Below are 6,556 nucleotides of genomic sequence, written 5' to 3'. Positions count from 1 at the left end.
AAAAAAAAAAAAAAAAAAAACTAAATCCATATGTCCAAAAACCTTGTGAAAACCTTAATAAATAAGTAGCAGGGAAATTTAAATTAAAGCAACAGTGACATATCACCTTATTCTCGTCAACATGGCAGAATTTAAGAAAACTATTGCTACCAGAAATATGCAAAGAAGAAGGTAATTTTATGCATTTCAGCTAGTAATATGAATAGTTAATGCTTTCGTTGAAAACAATCTTACAATGGCTGTAAAAATCAAGATTGAATATGCTCTATCCCAGGAGTTACACTGTTGGGAATCTATTTCATAGAAACAAAAATGAAAATACCAGTAAATAAAATTATATACACATGGATGCTTGTTGCCAAATTGGTATATAGTGAAAAAATAAGAAAAATAACATATCAGAGTATCACTAGTGGACTTGGAGGGTTTATCCTGTGCATTGTTGAGTGAGAATAAAGTGTGGGATAAAGAAAAGAAAGTGTGATTTGATTCAATATTTGCAAAAGAAGGACACACCTCCCTATATTTGCAGGTATTATAATCATAGGTATGAATATTCATAGGTACGTGTGTGTTTTATGTAACTATATATGAACATGAAAAAATTGTAAAAGGATATGTCCTAGGCTATTTACACGGGACGTTGTTCACCGGGCAGAAGATAAGAAGAAAACAAAGAGGAGGGTCAAAAAAAGTTGTAACAGGGCAGCCCCAGTGGCTCAAAGGAGTAGGGCACTGGTCCCATATACCGGAGGTGGTGGGTTCAAAACCAGCCTCAGACAAAAACTGCAAAAAAATAAAAAGTTGCAACTAAAAAGCCAATGACAAACCTGCAAGTGTTGGAGAGTGAGCATGGAGGAGGTGGTTAGGTGAAGGCGTGTGTCTGGTGGTGGCTGATGGGAAGGAGGATTCCATTTATATAATTGTGTAAAATTATGTACACGTGCATATTTATAGATTTTTTTTAATGCAATGAAATATAATGAATCTGGCCGTTCTATAAAATGTCTCAGCAGCACCTTCATTACATCACCAGTGGTTTCATTAACTGGTCATTCTAGCTCATCACGCCATTCTTCTCCTGAATACGAATAAAGAAAAGCTAAGCGTTCAGCCTAATCATTTTTATTTTTTAATTTACGAAAGGTAAGGTGCCTTGAGCAGTAACCTCCTGGAGATAGCATTATACACTGGAAATAATCTAGACTTCGAAGCCAAACTTACTGAGGCTCAAAACTCAGCCCACTCACTAATTAATTGTCTACCCTGGGATAAGGTGCTTAATACACGTATTTCTTGCCTTCAGCGTATCCATCTGTAAAATGGGGAGAAGGAAACCTACCCTGAAGGACTGTGCTAGAGACTGAGTTATGTAACGTGCAGGAGCAGGACTCAGAAGGTTGCACATAAAATATATCAACATAAGCTACAGACCCGGACAGGTGGGGGGCCAGGAAAATCATGTCGTGCTGGATTTAATGGATATTTTTGATGTGGAAGCCATTTGAAAAATGATTATGCACAATTAGTTGCCTTCATTTCCTGTAACACCAAGGTGCAGGAAATCATCTCGGAATTGTCTGCGCAGGACTCAGGTTTGCCCAGTGGGATCTCTGCTCACCCTGGTTGGCTTGCCCAGTCTGTTCCGAGTTGTTTTCATATATTGTACAGATGGAACATGCTTTCAGATACACCAAGTTGTCCTCTACAAAGGAAGAATTTATGAAGTCCTGTGGTTTTCATTTCATGAAAAGTGGATGTAATTTTTTTTACATCATTCAGCTAAGATTATAGGTGCTTTTCCCTAATAGAATTTTCTTCTTATGTATTGGCCTCATTTCTAAGAAAATAGGTTTACTTGTACACTAAATCCATCCAGACAAACTGAAGGTCTAGCTACGGAGGAGCCAGATAAATAAGATAGCACTGAATTTAGTGGATATTTTTAACATAGAAAGCCCTGTGGAACATGATTATTCACAATTCATTTTTGAAAGAAAACTTACGGATTGAATTAAGCTTCAAACTGGGAAAACTAACATTTGTAAACATTGAAAAAGATTACTGCCAAGTTTAACTTTTCTGAACATTGGGATAAATTCAGCGGAGTCTTCACGTAGATAGCTCATTTGATGTTAATCTATTCTAGGATATTTAAAATTTTTGTTGTAATTTATAATCCAGACACCTTTCATATGTTTCATTTTTCCATTTACAAAACAGGATTCACTTGTGAATTCCTTAGAACAATTTTAATAGTGATCTTCTAGGGTCTTTTAAATTACTCTATTAAAAGTCATCAGATAATCCAGTACCTTTCTGTTCTTCCGATTATAATTTTCCTATGCCCCTATGGCTCCTAATCTGTAAAAGCTCCTTCTTCATATTTTTCTAATAACCTTATACTGTTTCAAATATTTTTAAGCATCTCCTATAGAGCAACATTGACTGAGCCAACGAATCTGATAAGGCAAAATTTAAAACAAATATTTTCCATAAAAACTAACTGGGACAGTTCACAAAAATCTTTATTTCCTCTGTTCATTGTACCATTTTGGTGATAAATTTGGTCTACTCTGAATGGCCCTATATGAGTAGAAAAGGCTGGTTAGCTCAGATTGCTACCTTCACCACATCTGAATTGCCTTCTTTATATAAAGGAACTCTTCTTTATTCCTGTACTGTATTTCATTCTACATGTCAAGCCTTCTGTAAGGTATTTTTGGTTGCTTTTCAATGACTCTCTGGTCTCCTTTTAGAAAGAAGCTCTAACATTCAACTTTCAGAATAGGATCCATGTACCGTTCTATTATTCTTTTTATTTACATGATTTTCTTTCTGTGATGTTTTTCACCTTCTAAAATTACCCCTCCTTATTATGACCGGGAAAACCACATACAGCAAAGACGTGATGAAAATGCCAATCATCACATCACTTTTCTCATGGTCTCATAAGATTACCAAATGGACTCTTCTTCTTGTTCACACAAATGAACACAAACCCATAAATGGAAAAAAAAAAAGGTAGTTTTTGGTTGGTTGGTGATTCTATTTTCAGAATAGTAGAATAATATCCTCATTTCCTCCCAGCTTGTTTTTGTTTCTTCTCACTTCATACATCGTGAATAACCCTACCTATCAGTGGATATTTATCTATGTTTCCCCTGTTTTGATGCCCACACGTTTTAACAGAAATATATACAAATACTGCTAGCTGGTTTAATATTTTTTGATAGCATTTCTTCTTTTTGTTGAGATTTATGTCTTTAATTGGCAATTTCCTAGCCTATCTTTCTCCCTTTAGTGTTTTACCCAGCTTTGTTAAGATACAATTGACAAATAAGATATACACGTAAGGTGTACAATGTGATACTTTGATATGTATGTGCTTTGAAAAATTATAACCGTAATCATACTAATTAGCATATATGTCATTTCCCATAGTTGTCTTTGTGTGCGTGGCGAGAATACTTAAAATATACTCTCTTAGCAAATTTTTAAGTACATTATGATATTAACCATAGTCACCAGGCTGTACACTTCTCTCTTAATCTTTAAACTGATCCTGTCTCTTTTTTTGGTCACCACCTTTGGGAAATGATGGGCACGCCTAATATTTGAACCATCATGCCAAAGATCCCTCATTTCTTTCCACAGTGTCTCATCGTCCAAATTCCCAGTTAATGTGAAATGCTGGATAGTAATTAAATCAGGCAAGAAGTGAAACCATGTTTCCCAGATTTTAATACGACTGGCCTGTTACTCCTCAGATATTATAAGTGCTTGAAGGAAATCTCAGAGGTGAAACCCGAGTGAGCTACTAAGATAACGAGAAGTTCTGATAGCTTGAATCCCCATATACTTCTCAAGCTGCTTGACGTGGAGGTCATGGTCTATGTGATTTTTCCCCAAGGAATGTCATGCTCGTGAATTATACATAGGGTTGGCTCAGATCAGTGAAAGGATAACCTATGGGAATACTAAGTCTAAGAAAATGGTTTGACCTCACAAAATATTTATATTTTCTGTAGGCGTTTGGAACAATTTTTCCTCAAGTTTTGTCTCCCATCTTCACATATGCTAAATCTAGGCACCTGCCATTGCCAGGGGTGTGGTGCTGGAGCAGTTAGCCCTCTTCAGCAATTGCTTCAGCCAGGAGAGCCCTTGACCATGGCCAGCCCCTTGCAGGTTTCCAGACCCAGCCTTTGCTGACACAGGGCAGCTTTAAAGGGTCATTTGATGTTCAGAACCTCCACAGGCTGGACAGAAGCTTCCTGCGAGATGGGCATTGCAACTAGAGTTCTCCAGCAGCCCAAGCCTGCTTCAATCCTGTCCTTCTATCTCAAAGTGCTAATATCCATACTAAACTCATCTCCCCAAACTGCCTCCTCCCTTGAACTTTTAAGAGAAACTTCTTTTATCTAGGCTTGAGATCTCACAATCATTTTCAAGCTTGCCGTTCCTTCACACCTTATGCCTGTCATTCAACACAGTTTACAAATTTATTCCTTCTCAATGTCTCTCGCTGTTCTGCTTCCTTCTCTTCAGAGTTTATTGCTACATCTGACAGGTGTAATAGGAGGCTTCCCTTATCTCCAGCTCTGACCTTTTCTTCTATTTCACATTTTGCAGCCAAGTATTTTTCTCGAGTAAATTTCTGAGTGTATTGAACCTGATCAAAACCATCAGACATTCTGAGTGGTCGTTCGGGATTTCCAGTTCTCCTTTCTCTGGGCACGTGGTAGGATTTCTCTTCCCTACTTTTGCAAATTTGGACCTGACCTTGTAACTCTCTTTGGGGAAGGAAATGCGGATGGAGTGGATGCCCCTCGTAGATGGCAGTCTGTAGGAAACTTAGACCATTGGTGCTGTTGTAACAAAATACCATAGACCAGGTATTTAATTACAACGCAGAAATTTATTTCTCACAGTTCTAGAGGCTGGAAAGTCCAAGACCAAGGAACAGCCTGTTAGGTGTGTGGGGAGAGCCTTTCTACTGAGTCCTTCTATGGCAGGAGAGCTATACCCTGTGTCCTTATGCAGGGAGACCAGAAGGGCAAAGGAGAATGGACTAACTCATCTCAATCCCTTTTATAAGACACTAATCCCTCATGAAAGCAGAGGCCTCATGGTCTGATCGCCTCCTGAAAGGGCCTCACCTTAAAACTGTCATACTGATGATTAAATCTCAATGTGAATTTTGGAAAACACAAGAATATTCGAACTGTAGCAGAGCCTGTGTGTGCGTATCTTTTCCCTGCCCCCCCTTCCATGGTGACATTTTGGATGGTGAAAACATTTCTGATGGTTCAGCCTGTATCCCTGGATCCCACAAACATGAAGCCACGCCCTCACCCACCTGAGATGAACATATAGCAGGAACCAGAGGCAGAGATTTCCTTCTGTCTTGAAGCACTAAGACTTCTGTTCTGAATCTCATCATAACCTTTTAGTCTCTTCTGTGTGATACAGGTTCCTACAGCAATCGGGATAAAATGAAATATCTTAAAATCCTCCACCTGGTCCTAACCCAACGTCCCAAGCCTGTCTTCCGCTCTTTTTCTCAAATGGACCCCAGCTCTGACTAATCTGATCTCTTTGTTATTTCTCTCAATGAATTGTACCAGGGATATTTTTGATCATGTTCTTCTACTGCTTAGAATTTGCAACTCCATTTTTTTCCCATTTAAATTATTTGCTGCCTCGTAGGCAAGCTTAATCCAGATTTTCCATGAATCCTTACCTGACCACCCTAAGGCCCCGAGATTTTGAAGTCATGTAACCTTTTGAAATTGAGTGATATCATGTGAACTATTCATGTTACTCAATGCCTGTCTTTAAGTGAGGCTAGAAACGGATTCCTCCTGTCCCTGCCCCTCAGAAAACAGCATTACTATAATCTCAACTAGGGTTTCAAAATTATCTGAACTTCTATTTTCACTATTCACCAGGAAATGAGGTCCACATTCTTCTATCTCAGACTGGTAAATGACCACCATATAAATTCATCATATCCATAAAGCTAGCTAAATAAGGCATGATTATTATGACATAGAAGATACATTTTAATATTTATGCAAAGCTCTTATACTGTTTATTTAATATTATTGTAGCTCTTAATATTATGCTAAATAAACTACACCTTTATTAATATTATTAATATATTAGGCAGAAATTTTTTTTTCTGGAGAATAACAAGCTTGTTTCTTACTTTCATTTCTGTTAAAAGTTTTTTATAGTCTTAGCCTTCTAATAATTTTGTACCCCATCTTTATAGGCAGTAATATTGATTTTTATTTTCTATGTGTTGGCAAAATTTTAGGTGATCTTATTACATTTGTTTTTTCTTTTGTTTTGTTTATAACCTTATAGTCTATGAAGTTAAAAAATTTACTTATACAATTTCAATCAACCTTAACTGAAACTACAAAGATCCATCATGGTCATGTTCCACTGATAAAATAAAAAGCTTATAAAATCTTACATGCTAAACAATACTTTTTAAATTAGTTTGGTTTTTGAATATATGTATATGTGTGTGACTGTATATATATAT

The sequence above is a fragment of the Otolemur garnettii genome, unplaced genomic scaffold (genome assembly GCF_000181295.1).
Source record: "Otolemur garnettii isolate 467f Iridium unplaced genomic scaffold, OtoGar3 scaffold00032, whole genome shotgun sequence".
In the NCBI taxonomy this organism is placed as follows: domain Eukaryota; kingdom Metazoa; phylum Chordata; class Mammalia; order Primates; family Galagidae; genus Otolemur; species Otolemur garnettii.
The sequence above is the reverse complement of the archived record's forward strand: the minus strand, read 5'-3'. Positions refer to the sequence as shown.